At 37.6% G+C, this 24,333-nt stretch overlaps 1 long non-coding RNA gene and 1 pseudogene across 8 annotated transcripts in view; one reads left to right on the top strand and one right to left on the bottom strand.

Annotated features, from left to right (window-relative positions):
- The window catches only part of LOC147584282 (uncharacterized), a 108,124-nt gene that overhangs the window by 3,055 nt on the left and 80,736 nt on the right, over positions 1-24,333 (top strand). For 2 of the 8 annotated variants that reach the window (XR_015248047.1, XR_015248045.1), the window contains exons 1-4: positions 46-196; positions 6,429-6,548; positions 6,661-6,772; positions 9,622-9,750. This is a non-coding gene — a long non-coding RNA (uncharacterized LOC147584282). The other 6 variants (XR_015248044.1, XR_015248039.1, XR_015248046.1 and 3 more) reach the window with 6 other exon arrangements.
- On the bottom strand, positions 12,634-12,724 carry LOC112861931 (U2 spliceosomal RNA; annotated as a pseudogene).

Raw genomic sequence — 24,333 nt, 5'->3', positions numbered from 1 at the left:
AAGAGCAGCTTTGTGAAAAACAACCCCAGTGCGCATGCGCACGCCGCGGCTGCTGTCCGCCCTCCCTGCGCGTCCCCTCCCGCGCCCGGCTTGCTCCCTAGCTCGCTCGCGGGTACAGTAGGTGTACAGCTAAGGGAAGAAGACACGGGCTGTCGGGAGGCTGAACCTGACTTCTCTTCATTGTGGGTTCCTATTGGTAGGCAGGCTACCGTAAACCCTCGACGTGCTATCTGGAGCCCCTTACCGAGCACACTCTAATAGATAATAAAAGAGTGGGGCACTGGGGGACAGGCGCCGGGTGGGGAGATGTTTGCAAAACCAAGTAGGGATAAACTGCTGAGTGACCAGACCGAAGCGAACGTTACCGGCGCTGCAGGGTTTTGCCCACTACTTGGATGGAAGGAGGAAAAAGTGATGTGTGAAGAGAGATGGGGGAAGGGGAGAAACCGGTTGGGCAAGCGGCTGGTTGCCGAGCATAATCTAACGAATTTCAAAAGAAAACGTAATAAAAACTAGACAAGAAACAATGTTCGTAGACAAGAGCATTCTTGGCTTGGATTATTTAAAAGACCACTGCGTTGTAGGCAGAGTGGAAGGGAACTCAGTCGAGGCCAAAGGAACCTTACAAGAGAAGACCAGAAGGAGCAAGAAAGAGAGGCAACTATGATCAATAGTTGTTTTTTTTTCTTTCTTCTTCTTTTTTAATCAATAGGTTTTGCTTACTCCTCGACTGCTTTTTCTTCCATCTCTTAATTAGCAACGAAAAGCAACCAAGTTGTTTGCATGATGACGCCAGGGGGGAAAAGGCCTGACCACTTCCTAGAAGGAAGAAAAGAGGCTTTTTAAAGACACCACCTACAGCTAGATTTGCAGGGTATGACATGATTACAACTCCTGTGTCCAGAGGATTAAAAATAGAGTTTGGCCTTAAAAAGTACCACTTTATAAGAGGCAACATGACATAGTGTTTTAACTGACCTCATGTTCACAACAGAATCGAAAATCTTTGTTAGAAATTAGTGAAGCCTGTAAGATGGTTTTTAAAAAGCGTGATGTGGTATATAAATAGAACTTAATTTTGTAAAGTTCTCATATTAATTTTTACAAGTCCAACGGTCTTAGACTGTTCAACATTGTAATCCTCTTAATCAAAGACAAGTAAATTTATATTGTGAACATTTTGGTAACAAATGGCAATTTTTTCATAAACTCACACTGGGATTCAAGGCATAACAGCATAAACTTTTCTAGATTTTTGCAATCAACAGAGCTGCTTCTAAGAGAAATGTAGATGGAAAAATATGAATCTGGAACTATATATTCATAATTAAATACACTGGAAGATTTTTGACCGTTCTCATTGGTTTACTGTTTTCTTGCTTTTTGGGGAAGAAACAATTTCGTTGGATTTTAGTTGACAAGGTAGTTATCTTGGCCTCAGCATTATATATAAATATACAAATTATTTGGAGAGTTAATGAGCAGGCCATTTATCTCTAATAAAGTTTAGATGGCTATGCTTAAAACTGAATTTGTGTATCTGAGTGGGAAACATAGCCTTTTTTCTTTTTTTTCCCTCTTGGTTGACACCTGGTGGAAATTCATTCTGGTTGTTCAAGTACTTGGAATTTTGTACTAGCTTTGGTGACAGATACTACTTGGGTTTTTTTGCCACCTAGTGGTAAAATGGTGAATTTGCTAAAATGTCAGCTTCTCAGCTTTAGGGTCAAATGATACTTGTGAAGCATTCAAATGACATTGGGCAAGAAATGGATTTAAAAGTGCAGTACACAATGAGGCCTTCATTACTAAATTTGTTTTAAATACCTCAGGGCTCGTGAACAATGGCTAAATTGTTCAGAAGTTTAAGTAAAAATTTTCTTGTCGTAATATAACTTCTATCTGAAAAAATAAGAATCAGTTTAAAAAAATTTTTTTTTTCAACGTTTATTTATTTTTGGGACAGAGAGAGACAGAGCATGAACGGGGGAGGGGCAGAGAGAGAGGGAGACACAGAATCGGAAACAGGCTCCAGGCTCTGAGCCATCAGCCCAGAGCCTGATGCGGGGCTCGAACTCCCGGACCGCGAGATCGTGACCTGGCTGAAGTCGGACGCTTAACCGACTGCGCCACCCAGGCGCCCCAAGAATCAGCTTTTTAAATGAACTAGAATTGCATTTAATCAGAAAGAACCCTAACAGATTTACTTGTAGTTTGGAAAATTGTTTTACCACATTAAATGATTCATTCATGGGGCTATAGGGCATTATTCCTTCTCTTAGAAGCTTTTAGGATATTATAAATTACTGTCTTTATTACTTACTTTGCTATTTCTCTTTATTTTCTCTCTGTGTCTTCATAAACACTTCCTAAACACCTCTTAAACTAATTGACAAGTTGCCAGGAAATTCTTATCCCCTGTCACTTTTACTTAAGATTCTACTCATTTATCCTAATTATCACCTTTCTTTGATTTGGATTTGGTCATATAACTATTTAAGTGTCTAAACTTGAGTTTACTTGCTTCATTTTGTTTACTTTCTCCTATTTGTTCAAACTCTGGAAACACCAGAAACAAACGAACAACAAACAAACAACCCTGGCACCTTTAAATTCCTGTTTGTGTTTTCAGTTTTTTAAAAATTTATTTATGTAAGTAATTTCTACATCCAGTATGGGGCTCAAACTCACAACCAGAGATCAAGAGTCTCATGCTCTTCCAACTGAGCCAGCCAGATGTCCCTTTGTTTTTGTGTCTAAAAGGAAAAAAAAACTTGGACTAAATTTTGGACTAAATGTTTTCTCTTGTGGCATTTGTAACCTCCCCTTTTCAAAACTCCTTGTCTAAAACTCTGCCTTTGAGATAACTTGAAATGTTGTACTTTAGGTGTTTTCTTGGTCTTCTGGACTTGTCTTACTGGGCCCTTATTGTATTTTGCATTAAGTTTAAGCTATTCATCTTTACCACTAAGGCTCTTTCCTACTGCACTCCAGCCTACGTCTCGTATGCCTTCTCCTCCTACTCCTCTGCTGACTCTCTATACTCCTGTCAAGTGCATCTTCTGTCCCCTTTGTTAGCCTGTCTCGCTGTTGCCAATGTGCAGTTGCATGCTGTTTTCTGTGCCCAGAACAACATCTCACTGCTGTTAACTCCTTTCCCTTCTTCTAACCCCTCTACTAGACTCAGTTGGGCACAACTGAATAAAATTCCAAGTAGGCAGAATAACTAGCTCCCCCTTCCCTTTTTACAACTTCTTCAGAGCTTAAGTAGAAATCCCTCTTTCTGGTATTTGTTCCTTGGATTTTAAATTCAATGGCTGTTCCATCTTACTGTACAAAGGATTAAACTCAAGCTCAAGAACTCTATCTAAAACTGACAAATGATGATCACTATCAAGATATTTTGTATTCATGTGGTAAGTAAAAATTACTGCCAAGTCTGGAGATTTTTACATAATATGTCATAGTGCTCAATATTATTAAAAAAAAAACACCAAGCCATCTCAACAGAAAGTTTTCATGTATGATTGTAAGAAAAACCACACCAGGAGCCAGACCTATTCTTAAAAAAAAAAATGAAATCCATGTTTAATCCTTATTTCAACTAACACTTGATTGTCTTACCTAGTGTAGAACTAAGGGTGTTTGGTTTTTGTTTTCTTTTTGTTTTAATTTCATATTTCAGGATTTTGTGACTCTGACTTAACTCTTTAACATCCTCAAAATACAATGACTTTGGCGCAAAGACTGGAGGCAAGATTTGCTATGTTATTAGCAAAATAAGTGAGTTTTTTATATTTGATAGTTAATTAGATGGTGTATTTATGTTCTTCATACTTAATAGACATTCAGATGTATTCTGAATTTCATCATAAATTTCAGTTCCGAATTTCTATTTCTGTTCTCCCTCCTCATTAAGATGTAGTATGTGTTATGTGAACACCAGTTGATCTTTTATTTTTGATGTCTTTTTTTTTTAAAGTATGTTTTTTTTTAAAGGTTATTTTATTTATTTAGAGAGAGAAAGGGAAAGAGAGAGAGCGAGCATGAGCTGGGTAGGGGCATAGGAAGAGAGAGAGAACCCCAAGCAGGCTCTGTGCTATGCAGGCTCTGCACTATCAGCACAAAGCCTAACTCAGGGCTCTATCTCACTAGCCATGAGACCTTGACCTGAACCAAAATCAGGAATCCAGTGCTTAACCAACTGAGCCACCCAGGTACCCCTTGATTTTTTAATTTACAGTAAAGTCATCCATAATTCTATACACCCAGATATACCACTGTTAACATTTTGTTACATTTCCATCTAGATATACAACTAATAAAGAATTATTAATAATAAGCATTATTGCATTGCTGGTGAAGTAAAGACAATGATTCATATCAATTAGAATTCTCTGACAACAGATTTGATTAGTGGCTCCAAGGGAAAATCTCTTGAATGAATTTGTAACACTTAGGTCCTGCTAAATTAGATTGACTTGGTAAAGTTTATTCATGTAGGCTTGAGTGGCATTGGGCCTATGGGGAGAATCAGAAATGTTAAGTTTCTTTTTTGAACTATTTTATGACTTTTGACCTGGCACAACTTTATGTAATGAATGTAAAAAAAAATCTAACTATAATAGCTAACATTTTCTGATGATTACTGAGTTTTAGCGGAAAGTATAAGTGAATGCAACAAGTTCTCAGTTTTTTTTTTACCTCAAATTCATATTTTGCTAAATGGAATTTCTTTTTTTTTAATGTTTTTTTTTTTTCAACGTTTCTTTATTTTTGGGACAGAGAGAGACAGAGCATTAACGGGGGAGGGGCAGAGAGAGAGGGAGACACAGAATCGGAAACAGGCTCCAGGCTCTGAGCCATCAGCCCAGAGCCTGACGGCCTGACGCGGGGCTCGAACTCCCGGACCGCGAGATCGTGACCTGGCTGAAGTCGGACGCTTAACCGACTGCGCCACCCAGGCGCCCCGCTAAATGGAATTTCATATTCGATATCTCACTTAGAGAATATTGCCTTTCCAGTCATCTACATTTTTTTCTGTTGATGAAGAGGTTCCTTATTATTGATGATTTTTAAAACCCGAAACTTATTATTTACTGTCACTATTTTTTCAATACTGTTTAATGGAAGCATTTTCCAAGGGTCTGTTATGTAAGGTTAGTTTTATTTATTGTTGTTTATTATTATGTTATCATACTTAAAAACTGTAAAAAGAATTATTTCTTCTCATTCATTTGAATCAGCTTAGTTTTCCTGTTACTATTTTTTTCTGTTGTTGAGGACTTTTACTTGTTATCTCATTGAAGAAGTAGCCATGATGAAGGAAGAGTTTGTTGAGAAATGCTGTAAGGAGGAAAGGCAGTTTAAAAGTTTGCTGCATCCAGAATTCTAAGTGTTTCAAATGATCTTTTGTTTCAGAGTCAGGAAACAAGTTACATGATAGCTAAGCTTTGAAATCACACATTTAATCTGTGACTTAGTAAATTCACATGTGGCTTAATCAGGAATTGGTTTTATATTTTTTGTTTTTGTAACATGAACATTTTTCTTTTAGTTTATGAATAAGCTACTTAAATCAATGCATTTCAGTGGAAACTTGAGGCAACTGAAATTTTCTGCCCCAAATTGATATAAAATTGCTTTGTAATTGATATAGTCAGTTGATAATTGGTTTTTGTAGAGTGTATGAATTTCCAATTATTTTGCAGTGGAGAATCTGGTAGGACCTTAATGCTTTAATAGTTTAGACTTTAAAACATATATCTCTTTGAAACATACAACTCTTCAAAACTCTTTGAAGAGTTTTGTGGATATGGGGTACACATGCTGTTGTGAAGATGCACAAAGCGTCTGAAGTGAGGAGCAGAATTAAATCATGAATAATCTACAAATTGGGGCACCTGGGTGGCTCAGGTCATGATCCCAGGGTAGTTGGATTGAGCCCTGTGTGAAGCTCCATGCTTAGCGTGGAGCCTGCTTGGGATTCTCTCTCTCTGAACCTCTCCTCTGCTCCTGCTCTCATGCTCTCTCTCTTTCTCTCTCTCTCAAGTAAAAAAAAAAATAAGTGAGTAATTTACAAGTTGAAATAATATAGTGTATCTTTGTCTTTAGAAAGTGGGAGTAATGCTTTAGTAAAGTCAAAATAATTTTGTAACATACGGGTTAAAGACATGATTAGGAAGCTAGAGTAGATTGAATTTTACCTACTAATTTTAATGTCCAAACCATCTTTTACACTCTTACAGATAAGGAATACTTTATTTCTGCCAGTGGGCCCCTTGAATGGGAGAAGCCTTTTAACTCTAATTTTTCATTTATTTTTGTCTTTTGATATTATTTCAATCTGTTTTGGTGAAACTTGGCAGAAGCTCTAGAAAGATAAACGTATAAGAAGATACTGAACTTAGCCTGACCTCTCCCCTTAGGCTTTTCTGCAAATGAAGAGGAAGGAGAGAAGAACCTTTTAGAAAGAGTCGCTTGATAAATAAGTGGCCAATGGCAGGGGAATGATTGTCAAATAGAGTCATGATCCTAAAAAGGATAAGGTGAGAAGAACAAATGGTCATTCTCTTACTGTTTCTAGCACAAGCCTTTCTCATTGTCATGAACTTCAGTGATTTTGTATTCTAATCACATTATTTTTTTCTGTCTCTGCAGTGATCACTCTAAATGAAATGAAGTGTTGGTTGCTGGCTTGGAGACAGCAGTGGCCAATAGTTAAGAGGACAAAGCCAATTAAGTGAACTCTTGAAAAATCACCAAAACATTGGTAAGTGAACTGTTGAAAAATCACCAAAAAATCACCAAATCTTCAGAGAGTAGTGTGAGGGTGAAGGGCAAGAGATCTGTCTCTGGGAGGATATGGAGACAGAGAAGGATGACAGGAGAGTTACGGTCTTCTCAAGACATTTCTCAGTGGTCAGGCTCACATTCAAAGAGTGGACATGGCACAGGCATGACTAAAGAAAGTCAGGGAGACTTTTCATAGGATCAGGAAGCCTGTCTGATAACTGAAAATGGGGCAGGGGGGCAGGCTAGGTGGGATGAAACAAGTTTTTCTTTTAGAGGTATATAGGACATACATACATTGGCCAGGAAATCCAGAAACCACCAGCTTGTTTGCTAGGTGAGGGGTGTGTGTGTGAGAGAGAGAAAGAGATCACCGTTAAAACAATCAGAATACTAGCATATTTTATGGCAGCCACTGTGCTTTCTGCTCATTATCTTATTTGGTCGTCTTAACAGCACTATTAGGTAAATACTATTGTATCCATACTATAAACAAGGAAACCAGCTTGGAATAATGAAGTAACTTGTCCATACTCCCACAACTAGTAACAGATGGTACTAGGATTTGAATCAATTCTCTTAATCAGTAGGCCATGCTGAAAGCCAGGCAGTAGACTTATTTATCAGTAAGCCTCCAAGAAGGCTTCTGTAACCATCCTCTCCTCCCTAGTTTGGATTATATGTTCCTCTTCTTTGTTCACAACACCTTTTAATCCTTATTTTTGAGAAAATGCAAGAAACAGAGTGCAAGCAGCGGAGGGGCAGAGAGAGAGAGACACAGAATCTGAAGTGGGCTCCAGGCTCTGAGCTGTCAGCCCAGAGCCCGACGTGGGGCTCAAACTCATGAACCGTGAGATCATGACCTGAGCTGAAGTCTGACGCTTAACCTATTGAGCCACTCAGGCGCCCCTCACAACACCTTTTAAAAACTTTGTTTCTTAACAATATTTTGTGTGGTTTATTTTACTGTCTCTTCCATAATACTCCATGCTCTCACTTTTTTTTTAGTTTTTTTTTCTTAATGTTTCTCTATTTCTAAGAGAGAGAGAGAGAGAGAGAGGGAAAGTGCGAGTGGGGGAGGGCAGAGCGAGAGGGAGACAAATCCGAAGCAGGCTCCAGGCTCTGAGCTGTCAGCACAGAGCCTGATATGGGACTCGAAGTCATGAACTGTGAGATCATGACCTGAGCTGAAGTCGGAGGCTTAATCTGCTCAGCCATCCAGGCGCCCCTCAGGGGTACTCTTATCTAGGGCTCAAGTGTTAATCATTTTTATATCTGCAGTACTTAGCGTAGTGCCTGGCACATAATACACACTTAATAAATTGTGTGCTGATATGTGGTAAGTTGATAAAGGAATGTTATCTTTAAGCAATTTTCCATTGAAAGATTGTCGAATCTTATGGGAAGTTTTTCTAGATACCCACATGAAACCACATGAGGCTGATGAATTAAAAATAAGATATAAGTTCAGGGGCAGCTGGGTGGCTCGGTAGGTTGAGCGTTCGACTTTGCCTCAGGTCATGATCTCACAGCTAATGAGTTTGAGCTCTGTGTTGGGCTCTGTGCTGATGGCTCAGAGCCTGGAGCCCGCTTTGGATTCTATATCTCCCCCTCTCTCTGCCCCTCCCCCACTCGCACTCTGTGTCTCTATCTCAAAATAAATAAACATTAAAAAAAATTTAAAAATTAAAAGAAAATAAGATATAAGGTCAAACCATCATTTTATAAGTATGTGCTGATTGCCTCAAGGTCGTCATCATGATGTATTTATTGTCCAATCCCAGTTGAAGTAAACTGCCTTTACTAAAGTAAAGATTACTGCCTTTATTAAAGTTTTATGGTTTTAAAGTAATAATGATATTAAAATACATATATCACTTTTCAGCATTTTTCTACTTTTATTGGATACATTATTTACAATTAATGAACAAAGAATCTTCCAGCTTGCTTTTGATTGCTTAGGAAAAATGCTGTTGTGTGCCATAGCAGAGAGCAAAATACCTGACTATAAGAATTTGGGAAACTTAAATGAAACTTGCTTATCTATATTTTTTTTTTTAATTTTTTTTCAACGTTTTTTATTTATTTTTGGGACAGAGAGAGACAGAGCATGAACGGGGGAGGGGCAGAGAGAGAGAGAGGGAGACACAGAATCGGAAACAGGCTCCAGGCTCCGAGCCATCAGCCCAGAGCCCGACGCGGGGCTCGAACTCACGGACCGCGAGATCGTGACCTGGCTGAAGTCGGACGCTTAACCGACTGCGCCACCCAGGCGCCCCGCTTATCTATATTTTTAATATAGTTTCATATCTGCCATTTGATAGAAGTATTTTGAACAGATTTGCAAGTAGGTCATAGAAATCAAAGATCTTGATTTTGTAATATTTTATTTGCTATATATATATTGAGAATATGTGTAGGTGATACCTATCTTAGAAATTAAAATCACTAAAAACATTTCTGAAGACAAACACTTTTCATTTATAAGTTTGGAAATTTGACAGTCAGGTATTTGAAAATCTGGTCATTGAAAAAATATATTGGGGCACCTGGGTGGCTCAGTCGGTTAAGCATCCGACTTAGGTTCAGGTCATGATCTCATGGCCATGAGTTTGAGCCCTGCGTCGGGCTCTGTGCTGACAGCTCAGAGCCTGGAGCCTGCTTCGGATTCTGTGTCTCCCTCTCTCTCTCTGCTCCTCCCCTGTTCATGCTCTGTCTCTCTCTGTCTTAAAAATAAACATTAAAAAAAGAAGAAAATATTAAAAATGAAAATATATATTATTTAAAAATTATTTTGCATATATTTTCAAATTTTTTTTTATTTTTAAGAACAGTGAAATACTTAGATTGAAAACACTACAATATTTGCTGTGGAGAAACAGAACTTTGTGGATTTATGAATGGAAATGAGATATAACGTTCTGGATTCTTACAAGAGAGCAGAAAGTATGAGCAATGGTAAGTGCTGTGGATTACATTTTTTTTAAAGTTTTTATCCAAATACCAGTTAACAGAGTGTAATATTAGTTTCAGGTGTATGTTACAGTGATTCAAGACTTCCACATAACACTAGTTACGTACTCATCACAAATGCCCTCCTTAATCCGCATCACCTATTTAACTCCTCGCCCTATCCACCTCCCACGTGGTAACCATCAGTGTGTTCTCTGTGGTGAAGAGTCTGTTTCTTGGTTTGCCTTTCTCTTTTTCTCACCGTTGCTTGATTGTTTTGTTTCTTAAATGGCTGTGGATTAAATTTATGTGTATAAATTTAACTTCTGAATGGTGAATTAATTTTCCTTTAATAATTGAAAGAAAAGCTCTGAGGATGTGTTTAATGTATTATCTTGCATATTTTTTAAAATTTAGTTTTATTTATTTTGAGAGAGAGACAGAGAAAGCAGGTGGAAGAGGGGCAGAGAGAGAGGGAGACAGAGAATCCCAAGCAGGCTCTGTAGTGTCAGTACGGAACCCGATTTTGGGGTTGATGTGGGGCTCGAACCCACAAACCGTGAGATCATGACCTGAGCTGAAGCCAAGAGTTGTACGGTTAACTGACTGAGCCACCCAGGTGCCCCGCTATCTTGCATATTTTACTAAACAAAGGAGATCAATGATAAAATTGTACAATTAACAAAGGTACAACATGATAGTTAAATTTAGAGAAAGAGTGTGGTCTGTGAGTAGAAAATACAATCATGTAATTAATTTTAAATTTTCATCTCTGGCAGCCAGAACTTTTAGTTTAAAATTTATAAAAGAAACACAATATCAATTATGGGACTCAAAAGAGCTTTCAATGTATGGTATACAATGTTCAATCTGTCAATGTAGGGCCCATTAATTAATTGAATCATTACTCTTTTTTCAATAGGGCTTTTTCTCCCAAACATTGTTTAGTTATTAAGAAACAACTATTAAAATGATAGAAACACTGTTTTCTACAAATTTATGTATTTGGCCTTCACTGTTTTATAATATTTCAAAAGCATATTTTCTTATAATACTATATTTACCATACAGTGTATGTGTTCAGTTTCCTGTGAGGACTTACATGTGCTTACTCACTAGGACAGAGAGGAAAGAAATATTCCATGCCTGAGCAGTGCTAATAGATTCTGGTATTATCTCATTTCTCACAAGATAACTTTCTGTTAGAACATACCTTTTCTTTCTTTTTTTTTTTAAGTTTATTTATTTATTAAGAGAGAGAGACAGAGACAGCATGAGTGTGGGAGGGGCAGAGAGAGAAAGGGAGAGAGAGAATCCCAAGCTGGCTCTGCACTTCCAGAACAGAACCCGATTTAGGGCTTGAACTCATGAAACTGTGAGATCATGACCTGAGCTGAAACCAAGAGTCAGACGCTTAACCAACTGAGCCACCCAGGCACCCCAGAACATACCTTTTTTTAAAGAAGCAAATAAGTAAAATGAGAAATAACTCTATCATGAAGAGACTTGTTAGATTTATGTTAAGAAGAAACAGTCTATCTGTGTGATAAGTAGGGTACATAAAAAAATCAAAAGATTGGTTATGAAAAGAAAACAATTTTAAGGAGCTCTAGAGGGAAAAAAATGCTTTTGACTCTTTACATAATTCTTAAAACATAAAATGGTGAGTATGGTGGGCTAAGCCTTTACATGCTTTATATCATTTGATCATAATAATAATGCAATTATCCTCATTTTAAAGATGGGGAAACTGAGGCTTAGAAAGATCTGGTAACTTGCTCAAGGTCACACCCCCAAGTGGTAGAGTTACCTTTACAGAATTTACAATTTAAGGAGAAATATAAGCAAATAGTTAAATAAGGATATGTGTGCAATAGATACATGTTGCTAACAGGACTTGCATAGTATTAGGAAATGTCTAGCAAAGGTACTGAATCCTGATCCAGTGCTCAGGCAGAGTCTTCCCAGAAGAGTTGAGATTTACTAGAAATGAGAGAGAAGTCAGGATCAATCTAGAGAAGTAAACAGAGACCAAATTGTCAGAACCTTATAGCTTTCCAGAACATATGATTCATTGTCCTAGTTGAGACGTTACTGAGAGTGCAAGAGAGGCCAATAATAACCGTGTTTGTACAATAGAAATAAAAATCATCCCGGGCAAACCAAAATATATGGCAGTATAAGGAGTTTGGTTTTCATTCTAGAAGCAATAAGGAATATTGAAGAGTTTTTAAGAGGAATAACATGAACAGATTTTTGTTTTAGAATAACTCTGATCTTGGAAAATAGATTAGAGGAGGCTTGTAGATTATTTTAAGAGGCTGTTTTGGTAATACAGTAGAGTAGGATGGTGGCCAGAATTCCATAGTATTAGAGAGACAAAAGGGAAATGGATTAAGTTCAAGAGATATTTAGGATGTAGAATCACCAGAACTTGGTACATGATTAGATCTGGGTTCAGAGGGAGACACATTAATTGGGTGTATATTAGTGAAGGGAAGGGAAGTCAAGGATGACCCTGGATTTCTGGACTAGGCAACTTGCTGACTGAATGGTGGAGCCATTTGCTGAGATGAGGAACGTGCGGAGGAGTGAAGATGATGATGAATTTACTTTTGTTCAGTTTTATTTTTGTTCATTTTTAATTTTTCTGATTTTTAAAATTTTGAAACAAGAAATGAATAAACTGAGGGTTGATGGGAGGGGTGGGAGGGAGGGGAAAGTAAATGATGGGCATTGAGGAGGGCACCTGTTGGGATGAGCATTGGGTGTTGTATGGAAACCAATTTGACAATAAATTTCAAATAAAAAAAAAAAAAAAGAAAAAAAACTTGCAGGCATGTACACAACCATTATTTCCCCCCAGAACCATTTGAAAGTAATTTGCCAGTATGATACTCTACCACTCCTGACTACTTTACTAGGTATTTTCTACCAATAGGTACTACACTTGATCTTAGCCAAAAGGCCGAGAAGCGATAGTATTTTCTACCAATAGGGACATGTGCCTACATAGCCATAATACAACTGTGAAAATCAAGTCATGGGTTATTACCATCTAATCCTCAAATCCCAGTCATGTTTGCCACTTGTCTCAATACTGTCCTTTAGAATGGGAGGCTGTAGTTAAAAGTCACCTGTTGCATAAAGTTGTAATACTTCTTTAGTGTCTTTCATTTGAGAGCAGCAATAGTCTTTTCTAGTCTTTAGTGACCTTGACATTTTAAAGATTACTGACCAGTTATTTTATGGAATGTACCTCTGGGCCTTTTCCAACTGGAGAGAGTTAGATACCAACATCAATTGGCATCTATTGTATGAAAAAATTAACTTCTTTCAATACATCTAGAATGGTGTTAATTATGTACTGTTCTTGAGATGGTTGAGGAAATAGTGTGTTCTGTGATACAATTGAAAAAGACTGAATTAATAGATTTTGACAGGAGTACCTCAAAGGTAATGCTGTTTTCTCCTTAGTGAATCCTATCAGATGACACACAATTTTGATTTGTCCCGTTACTAATGGTCACTTGATTAAGAATGTGTCTTTCAGGATTCTCAACTATTTAGTTTTTTAAAATTTTTCCTCCTTTGGTAATTAGTTAAGTACTTTGTAAGGAAGTTCTTTGAGACTTTGCAAATAGCCCATTTCTTATGAAACTTTGAATTTATTCATTTATTTATTTATAGTACTGGTGATTAATATGGGTCTTAATTCTTATCATTTATTTTGATGTTCAAGCTGTTCCCAGTTTAGCTAATGGAAGCCCCTTGAAGGTGGTTTATGTATTCTCTTGACGTGTCTCAAGTCACTTTTTGACTTCTTCCTTTCTGGCATAAGATAGAATAAGGTCACCTTGTACTTTCCCTACCCTGGTCCTGGAATTAGCCGTTTTAGCCTCAAGTCTTTTTAGTTGAAAATAACATTTAGAAAACAAAGTCTGGACACTAGGTGTGCTCTTTGTTTTTGGAGTGTGGTGCTTCAAAGTTTCTCAGTTAGAGAGAGCTAAGATATAGACACATGTATATATCAATGTATGTCCACACATTTGCATTTCATCTATCCATCTATCTATTAAACCATAAATGCATACTGATATTATTAGTTTTAATCTATCTCTTCAGGATTTATTCTATTTTTCTCCCTTTTCATATATGTAACCCCCTTCCTTGCTGCTGAGAAACCTGGTTCCCAGTGGTCTGATTATTTGCCCAATCCTTCTGTATGTAATCAGTCTCTTCTTTCTACTGCCATCCCCTCTCCTCTGTAGATGCACTGTTCCCCTGTGCAGGCTCTGCCATCGACACTGTGCCCCTCTAAATGGACAAATCCTCATCCTACTCAGGCTTGGCCTCTCTACACTAGACTGATCTTTGTGTGAGGACATCTTTACCCTCTATGAGGTGGGCTCTGACTCCCATGCTGTTCCTACTCCCCCCAGATTCTTCCACAAGCAGGGCAGATATGCAACAATTTCAATTTAGCTGTCAATGAAAAAGATAGGGTGGTAGCTAAAAGGTTATTCATTCAGGAAAGACCTGTTTTTGATAAGATGCCAATCTGAGGGCAAGTTTAAAGATATAGAAGAGACAGGATTAGTTGTAGGAATGTGAAAAGACCAAATTCCCACTTCAAGAGACTGGGAGGGGAGAAAGCTTCAATGCAGGTTGGTTTGAGAGTTTCCTGGCTGGAAGAGAAGTGACGTTCTATCTTACGGCTCTTACTTTCTCTGTGCAGTCATGCTAAGATTTAGTTGGAGGTTTGAGGACAGTGGAGAGGGTTCTGAAATCACTGTAGAGAATGAAAAAGTGAAATGAGCAAAAACAAAACAAAACAAACAAATTTCTGAGTGTTATGGAAGATCTGAGAATCGAAACCGAAAATGAGTTGAGATACCAACCGTTAGCCCCAGTGCTAGGAGTGGAGAAGGCAATTTTTATCAGGCAAACATTTAAATAGAAAAACATGGCGCAAATAAGTTGAAGATACCGGCTAGAGAGGTTGACCTGAAGGAAATAATTGTTGAATGTTGAAATGAATAGTTGTTAAATAGAATAAAGCATAATTACATAGGAGAGGAAGATGATGAATAGAATGCTAATCATTGTTTTATTTTTTTGATTACAAAAATAATACACGTATCTTATGAAAATAATTAAGACTATCCCCCCTCCCCCAACTCTTCACTGAATTGAAGTTAAGACAGCAGAAGGGAGAAGAGGGTAGAAGGTGATAGATTGATTTGAAAATCATGGTTTGAATACTTTCTAAGGTTCATTACATACACCTTGGATATGAAAGTGAATAATGAGACTTTAGTCTTTTCTCATAAGGTAAAATTCAAAACAGAGAGGGAGGCAAACCATAAAAGACTCTTAAACACAGAGAAAAAACTGAGGGTTGCTGGAGGGGAGGTGTGGGGATGGGTTAAATGGGTGAAGGGCATTAAGAAAGGTACTTTTTGGGATGAGCACTGGATGTCATATGTAAGTGATGAATAACTGGTTTCTACTCCTGAAGTTAAGACTATACTGTATGTTATCAAAACAACAAAACAAAACAAAACAAAAAAACCCCTCAAACCCAGTACCTTGAAAACTTTCAAAGGTCTTATACAAATCCCAGATATTTTTTACTAAAAATGTTTCCTTTTAACAAAGACATAGGCAAGTAAGTATGGGTTCTTCAACTTAAACAATAAAATCAAATCTGAATGATTTTTTTATTCTTTTAATGTCTCCTTTCTTAATTCCTGCATGTAAGAGTTGACTTGTTTTTTTGTTATTGTTCTTTTTATTGTCCACTATTTTTGAGATGATGTGTGACCCCCTTCCTCCCCCCAAAAACTCCTCCCAACCTGCTTTAGAAAGTCAGCATGTTAGTATAAACAGTTTTATTGAGTAGACTCTACTTCGTGGATATTAACATAATAATGTTTTTATTTTTCTCCGATCACAATTCCCAGTAGTGCTTTGTAGAAATCTCCCAAGACAATTTCCTGAGCATATTCTGCATCTTTGTCATCATTTTCAGTTATTAAAAAAAACAAAGCAAATCCAAACTAATTTCACTCCAGTGTAAAAATCCAGGCTCAAATCTGATTCAAATATGATCCTCTCATTTCCCTCTATAGCATCTCACTCCTTTGTTGTGGAGGAGGAATATAAGAGATGGCCGGGATTGCTTATTGAAGATGAGGAAATACCCCTCCCCCTAAGAATGTGCATGATTCTGTTGCTGCTGGTGGTCACTGAGGATGTGATGATCTTCTCATAAGTTTGTGCAGTTTTTAGTGCTATTTAGCTTCATCTTGGTGCACTACCTCTCTGAGGATATGGCAGAGGAGGCACCCATGTCTTCCTTTAGTCCTGCCTTTGGTCCATATCCCGCCCCCCCCCCCCCCAAAAAAAAAAGCAAGCTGTCAGGTAACTCTAGGGCCTGGGCTTTCTCCTCTCTTCTCTATATTCTTTTGTATTCAGTCAAACCCGGAAGTCCTCCTCTGCATTCTCTGATAGATAAAGAAACTGGGAACAAGTTGGAGACTTCCTCCACCTTTTTCCTAATTTCCCTATAACGTGCTCTCTTTTTGTCCCGTTCTCCTGGGCTCAGTCAGCAAGTCCTCCTTCAAAATCTCCAGAAAAGAAGGAGGCACAGTTCTTGGTGTTCAGATATGCTCCCAAGTTCCAAAAGACACAGGTCACATTCTCCCTCATACTCCCTCATAGGGCTCACTGCACTTTGAAGGCAGGCTTCAGGTTGGTCTCTAGTTCCCTGACTCTAAATATTTAGCTAACTAGTAGGCTGTCAGGCTTTCTGCCTTGCCAGTGATCACTTTCTGTATTTCACTGAACCTCCCTCTTTACTTGACTTCTGGTGGGTTGAGGGGAACTATTTTTCTGCCCACTTAGGGGTGTTATGCCGGTTGGCAATGGGAGAGGTGGTTCCTTTGCCTCTGAATAAGTCCTCAGGGAGACTTTTGGCCTCATTGGTTGGAGAGGCCTTTAAAAGTATGGAATCCTTATACAATTTTGTCATCATATTTCAATTAGAATAACCAATTCCAAGACAACAAGAAAAATCCCATCAACATGCCATTATAATAGCACAAAACTAAAGTAAATGATATACTTCATTCTTACATGACATTGTGTCATGCAATGAAAAGCAAAACAAAACAAAACACAAACTAACCCACAGGATATGCCAAACCAAATTTTTCAGTACCTAAGATTTTAAGTTAGGTATGCTTAGAGTACCATTGATTTTCAAAGATCATCAGAAGTATTATTAGTGAAAATATTATAGGTGTTTTGTCTGACTTTCTCTTGGAATGTAGCAGGTGTAAGATAGATGTCAGAGTGAGGGAGAGGAGTTAGGCCTATTATTAAATCATTGATCAGTCAAGAATATATCTCACTTAGTAACAATGTTTAACTTTTTATTAGTAGGGCTTTGAATACAATAAGCAAGACTGATGTTTATTTAAAAACAATAAACATATTTTCCTTTGAGACCTTTTCAAAGATTACTTGTTAATCTTATGCCTCATAGTCCCCTTAACAGAGAGGTTTGAATAAAGAAGTATTTTAGGTTCTGGCTTAAATATTAAGATGGTTTTAAGCATTCCCAATGGCTAACAAGTATAATGATTATCATTCCCAGAGCAGTACTGTCTTCAGACTTTCTCAGCTGAATTCTTTTTGAGTGACATTTCTGCTATCCATATCCTTCTTGTTAAGAACTCAATAATGGACTAGGTTAATTAGAGATAGGTAATCTTACCTTGTGTTAATCATCCTTCTGTTAGAATAAATTAACCTTTTAGCTCCTATTTTCTGGAATTCCCAGCCTCCGTAGACACTGTTCTTGAGGCATTAGATAGCCTCATGAAATTTTAAACTCATTTGAATTTAGAAATATCCATTACTGATAGAGTTATTAAACTTAATAATCACAGAGATTTACTCTGAGATCATTGAAGGTTAGCCTAATTCAGGTACTTTATAGGCTTGTTTCTTCCTAGCTGTGTGATTTGGGGAGATGTGGTTATCATCTCTGAGTTTTCATTTCCTGACTTAAAGAATGGGAATCAATATTATTCACTGAAATTATAGAAATCAAATGGGTTAACACCTATAGTGGATTCTGAAATGCACTACTGAAATGTTTGGTACTGGAAGTATTATTTTGAAATATAGTCAAGTCAGAAGATTTCACTTTTTGTCCTCTTGGTGTTAACTGTTCACTAATATCCTGGATTCTTTTCCCTGGCTCCCTTGAATCATTGTCAAGGAACAAAATAATGGCAAAAAGTTGTGGCAGTGGGCATTCTGACCACTTGTAGCTCCCATAATTCTTTCGTACATGTGTAGTCCAGGCAGATTTATGTCAGTCCACCGAAAAATAGAGCACATTGGGAGTCACAGTGGAGATTCACAACACCCCATGACAAACTGAAAAACAAGCATGTGTTAAAATAAATCTATTAACAATGAAAATGTAAGTTTGTCTGCTTTTAAAAGGCAAAATAATGCAGTGAATTTCAGAGGTAATTTAGGAAATATTCAAACATTTGGCTTTAGTCAGAAAGGTGGGAAAATATATCAGAACTAGATTCCATTTGGGCAGGGTTTATCCTTCTCATCCTGAGTTTGAGCCAAAAATCCTCAGTTTTGACTAGTTTTAAATGTTTCTCCAAATTTTGGCAGAGCCTTTTGCCTATTTAGAGATAGATGCTGCTTAGTTCAACATCAGATAAGGGGGATGGAGGCTCATGTGTATCAGGACCCACCAAAATCAAAGAGCAGAAAAAGGTCACAGGGTAGACAATGGTATGTTTGTGGATAGAGGGGCACCACTAGTGAGTAAATGAATACCTCATGAGGTGGAAGATATCCCATTCATTAAAGTTTCTCTTGGGCAAAGAATGTATTTAGAAAAATTACTTGATAAGCTACTGGTGGGTAGTTTGATAATAACTGAGTTGGTAAAACTTTGAGAATATAGGCACTTGCATTTATTTCTGTTTCAAGTATAAATCAATACAATTCCTTAGGAGGGAAATGTAATAATGCTTATCAAAATTACAATTGCAGGGGCACCTGGGTGGCTCAGTCGGTTGAGCATCCGACTCTTGATTTCAGCTCAGGTCATGATCCCAGGGTCATGGGATGGAGCCCTAGTTTGAGCGTGGAGTCTGCTTAAGATTCTCTCTCTCTTTCCTTCTCCCCCCTTTCTGCTTACTGTCTTTATAAAATAAAATAAAAAAAGAATATTCAAAAAATTATAAATGCATATCCAAAAAAGACATAGTTGGCCAACAGACACATGAAAAGATGTTCATCATCGTTTATCATCAGGGAGATGCAAATCAAAACCACATTGAGATACTACTTCACATCTGTCAGATTGGCTAAAATCAACAACACAAGAAACAACAGGTGTTGGTGGGAATGCAAGTTGGTGCAGCCACTGTGGAAAGCGGTATGGAGGTTCCTCATACATACATGCATCCCTGTGTTTATAGCAATGTTATTTACAATAACCAAGATAAGGGATCAGCCCAAGTATCCACCGACTGATGAATGGATAAAGATGTGAGACAGACACACACACACACACACACACACACACACACACACACACACACACACACAGGAATATTATTCAGCCATAAAAAAGAATGAAGTCTTGTCATTTGCAAGGACATGGATGGAGCCAGAGAGTATAATGCTAAGGGAAATAAGCCAGTCAGAGAAAGATAAAATGCCATATGATCTTACTCATATGTGGAATTTGAGAAACAAAACAAACAAGCAAAGGGGAAAAAAAAATAAGGGAGCGAGAGAGTCCAGTCAATGGACTTGTTGTGATAAACACATAGTGATATATGATTACTGATATACAGTAATATAACACTGTATGTTAACTAACAGGAGTTAAAAACTTAAAAAAAAAAGGAAAAAAAACAAAAAAGAAAAGAAAAAGAAAAAATACTACAGCTACATGTATCTTATCCAAAAATACCACTACTGAGAATTTATTCTATGAGACCCAGTATCCATAAATGGGTTAAATTAATTATGGTACATAGATTAAATGGAGTACACTGGAACAATGTAAAAGAATTACAAAGCTCACTATGCACTGATAGGAAAGATATCCAAAATATGTAGTACAGAGAAAAAAATTAAGGTACAGAACAATAATTAATTTAACCTATTCATGGACATTGGGTTGTTTGTGATTGTTTCCATTAATAACAATACTGCAACATGTAAATGTATATAGACCTTACTTTGCACTAGTGTATGTATACCCATAGAATAAATTCCCAGTAGTGATATTGTTGGAGACGATATATGTAATTGTTGTTTGGATAAACATTACTACATTTCCCTCCTAAATAGTTGTACCAATTTATAGTCCCAACAGAGATAAGTCCCCCTTTTCTCAAATTTTTGCCAGCACAATGTATTGTCAAGCTTTTACATTTCCACAAACCTGAGAGGAGACAAATGGCATCTTGGCTCTAGCACTTTTTTTTTTTTTTTTTTAGTTCAATTTAAGAAAATTTGCAGACTATCTCAAATTTAGGGGAAAATTGCAAGTGTAAAGAATGCTTCCCCACCGCCCCCATAAGAATAAGTTACCAACATCATGACCCTATACTCCTGAATACTGTAGGGTATATATCTTACAAGCAAGGACATTCTGCTGCGTAACCAAAATAAATCCATCCATATGAGAGCATTAGTTTTGATACATTAGTACAGTCTAATTCTCAGACTCCATTCATGTTTTGTCCATTATCCCTAGGATGTCCTTTATAGCAAAAGTAAACAGTCCAGAATCATGTGTTGTGCTTAGCTGCTGGTCCTCTTTAGTGTCGTCCAATTTGAAGTGGTTCCTTCTGCTTTCTTTCACTTCTGTGATCTTGATATTTTTAAAGATTATAGGCCAGATATTTTGTAAAATGTCTCTCAATTTGGGTTTGCCTGACATTTCTTTTTGACTCAATTCAGATTATACATGTTTGGCAGGAATATAACAGAAATGTTGCTGTGTTCCTCTCGTTGCAACCTATCAGGTGACTCACAATTTTGATTTAGTGCATTACTGATGATGTTATTCTGATCATTTCATTAAATTGTTGGCTGCCAAGTTTCTCTACTGTAAATTTAGTCTTTTCCTTTTGTAACCAGTGTTTTATAAAGTACTTTGAAATTATGTATATAGCTTCATTGTTAAAATTTCAATGTTATCAATTTGTTTCTTTTTAGTAATGTCATTGTGGACCCATGGTTTCTATTATATTCAGTAGGTCATAGTCTGTTTCTATCATTATTTATTTTGATGGTCAAATTGTCCTAGATTTGGTCAGTGGGAGCTCCTTCAAACTGGCTGTTCTGTCCTTTTGACTTTTCTCCATCATCTGTGAGCACTTCCTTGCTTTCTCATTCAGAGATGTTCCAGGCTCATCTTGTACTTTCCTTGTCTCTGACCTGGAGTCATCCATTTCTTCAGGACATTTTTCATGGAGAATGGTATTTAGAAGCCAAGATATGGTGCTACGTGTGTTCCTTGCTTTTGAGGTGTCTTGTTCCTAGACCCTCTTAATAAACAATTCCTTCCTCCTGTCCTCCTTCCCTCCCTCCCTCCCTTACTTCCTGCCTTTCTCTGTATTAAAAACTATGAGTTGAGGGACTCCTGGATGGGTCAGTCAGTTGGGTGTCTGACTCTTGATTTTGGCTCAGGTCATGATTTCATGGTTTGTGGAATCAGGCCATGTGTCAGGCTCTGTGCTGGCAGTGTGGAGCCTGCTTGGGATTCTCTCTCTCTCTATCTCTCTCTCTCTGTCCCTTCCCCACTCATGCTCTCTTTCTCTCTCAAAATAAATAAATAAACTTTAAAAACTATGAGTTGATACTATAACTTCATTTCTTACCCAACATCACATGATTCATTTTAGTTATTTCCCTTCCCATATTTTTAATTCCCTTCTCTGACAGTGAAAAATGTATTTCACATTATCCTTAAATATTTAATGATACCCCCTTTATGTAACACATCTCCCATCACTGCTCCTCTCCCACATTAATACTTAACTCAGTCTTCTTGGGCCTGTGCCAGATACCTCCCTTCTCTCTCCCATCATTTCCTGCAGAAGTTCTCTTCACTCTTCATAGGCTCTGACAACTCAGGCTTTTTTGTTGTTGTTATGAGTGAGGTTGAGCAATTTTAATGAAGAGTGCCAATATAAATCCTTTCTCCATTTCCTATCCAAAATCTTTGGTGTAATCAACATTGCCCAATAATATTTTTTTGTAAGTGAATTATTTAGTAGTTCTTGAATCATAACTGAGTTTTATGTTCAGCTGAACAGAGTGAGTACAATTTTTAAATAGATGATTTATTCACTTAACACTTATTTATTGAATTTACTGTATGTTCTGGCCTCTGTTCTAGGCACTGAGGATCCAGTGGTAAGAAAAAGAGACAAATTGCCTTCCTTCATGGAATTTTTTTTTAATGTTTATTTTTGAGAGAGGGAGAGAGACAGACAGACAGAGTATGAGCAGGGGAGGGACAGAGAGAGAGGGAGACATGGCATTCGAAGCAGTAGGCTCTGAGCTGTCAGCACCGAGACCAAGCCCGACGTGGGGCCTGAACTCAGAAACCGCAAGATCATGACCTGAGCTGAAGTCAGATGCTTAACTGACTGAGCCACCCAGGCGCCTCGGAATTTGTATTTTTAACGTTAGGGTCAAATAATGAGCAATTTAACTTCTATAGTTAGAGTGTAATGTCAATAGTGAAAAAGCTACAAAGAGAATAAAGTACCAAGATAGCATTTGCAGTTGCAGGGTCTGGAGTGACAGGGAAGCTTCAATGGACACCTAGGTGATAGAATGGAAAAAAATATTTTGTGTATACATTCCAAAGGTTAACATCTGGGAAGGCATTTCTACCTGGAAGGAAGATGCCAATTTCTGGGACTGAGAGCCCAAGTCAGAGATCCAAACTAGAGAGGAGGGCAACCATTCACTGTGGATTTCTTGCTAATTAGTGCTGGGGCCACTTCTCAGGTGCAGGCCTGTGTAGCGCTGTCTTTGTAGCTTCAGTTCTAATAAAGGCATCAGAAACAACAACTCTGTAAATAACCAGTAAAGTTTTCTCTTAAATTTTTTAATCTATTTCTAATCTTTATGACTTCATCCTTGCAAGTTAGGGGATATTCGTTCCATCTTACAGATGAGGAAACTGAAGCACTTAAGGATTAGTATAACCTGTCTTAGCAAGTAAGACAGTGAGCAGTGATTAATTCCAGAGCCCAGGTCTTTCCACTGTTGCCCAGGGTCAGACTCTGAGCTAATATTTTGGGCAAGTGCCTTCCAGAAGCAACACCATTATGAGGTAAACTAGGGCCTTATATGAACCAAGATCCTCTAGACTATGGTCCTTTTGCTAAAACTTGATAAATATTCTCCAATTATATAGACATGTTTCCATTTCAGTTACAATGAAATACAAATTTCTATTCACCTTTTTAGGCTCAGACATTATCCTCTCATGTCCAGAATCTAGGGTATGTTGGATGGTTAGTTATATGCTTATAATAAACAAAAACTTTATCCTTCTAAGATATAAAAATGCACAATATTATTTCACAGCAAATGCAGCTACCATTTGATATTCCTGCAATGTGTGTCTTTGAACAGAATTCTACCAGTGAGATCACAGATAAATTAAGCCGGTCATCAGCAAAGCCCTGACCACAGACAAGTTAAATAGATTTATTTGGATTAACTATGAGAACTCAGTAACTAAACTGTAATGCAGTAACTAAAGTAACTAACTAACTCAACAGTAACTAAACTAAACTAAGTAACTAAACAGTAACTAAAGTGTAAGATTACACTTAACAGCATCAAATAATTAAAAAGACAAATTGTCTATGACTGAGGCCTAAATAAAATAAAGTAATAATATTATGCTTATCAAAACTCAAGTTAAAAAAAATAGGAGAGGTAATAAGAAGAAAATATTTGAACCACTTTACGTATATAATGAGAAAGTAACGTCACTGTGGAAGAATGTAACTTGCCTCATCTGTGGTTTAACATCAACCAGGGAGGGGATAGTGTAACCTCGCTGGTAGTCACTCGGAGTGCCTGCCACTTGTGAATCCTGAATAGGTCTCAGCAGCCTGGAGTACAGGGATCAATTAGTGATGTCTCCTTTGGGAAGGGGAATACGAAATGGTGGCTTTCATTTTGCCTGAGGCCACACTGGCCCTAGAGCCACTGTCAGGCCCCCCACCAGAACCAGCTCTGCTGCTCTTTCCTCAAGGCAGCCGGAGATTACAGTGAAAACAAGCACATGGCCTAGAGATGCTGGCCACCCAAATTTGCTTTCACTTGTAGTCAGATAACTTTGTCTAGTACCTACCACCCTATAAGAAGAGCTGCGTGTTTTAACCTTACGTTGAAAGGAAAGAGATTGATTTAAAAAAAAAAAAAAAGGGTGCCTGGGTGGCTCAATCGGTTAAGTGTCCGACTTCGGCTTGGGTCATGATCTCATGGGGT

This window comes from Puma concolor, chromosome A1, assembly GCF_028749965.1.
Source record: "Puma concolor isolate L17-30 chromosome A1, mPumCon1.1.hap2, whole genome shotgun sequence".
Classification (NCBI taxonomy): domain Eukaryota; kingdom Metazoa; phylum Chordata; class Mammalia; order Carnivora; family Felidae; genus Puma; species Puma concolor.
This window is presented reverse-complemented; position numbering and strand designations above follow the sequence as displayed.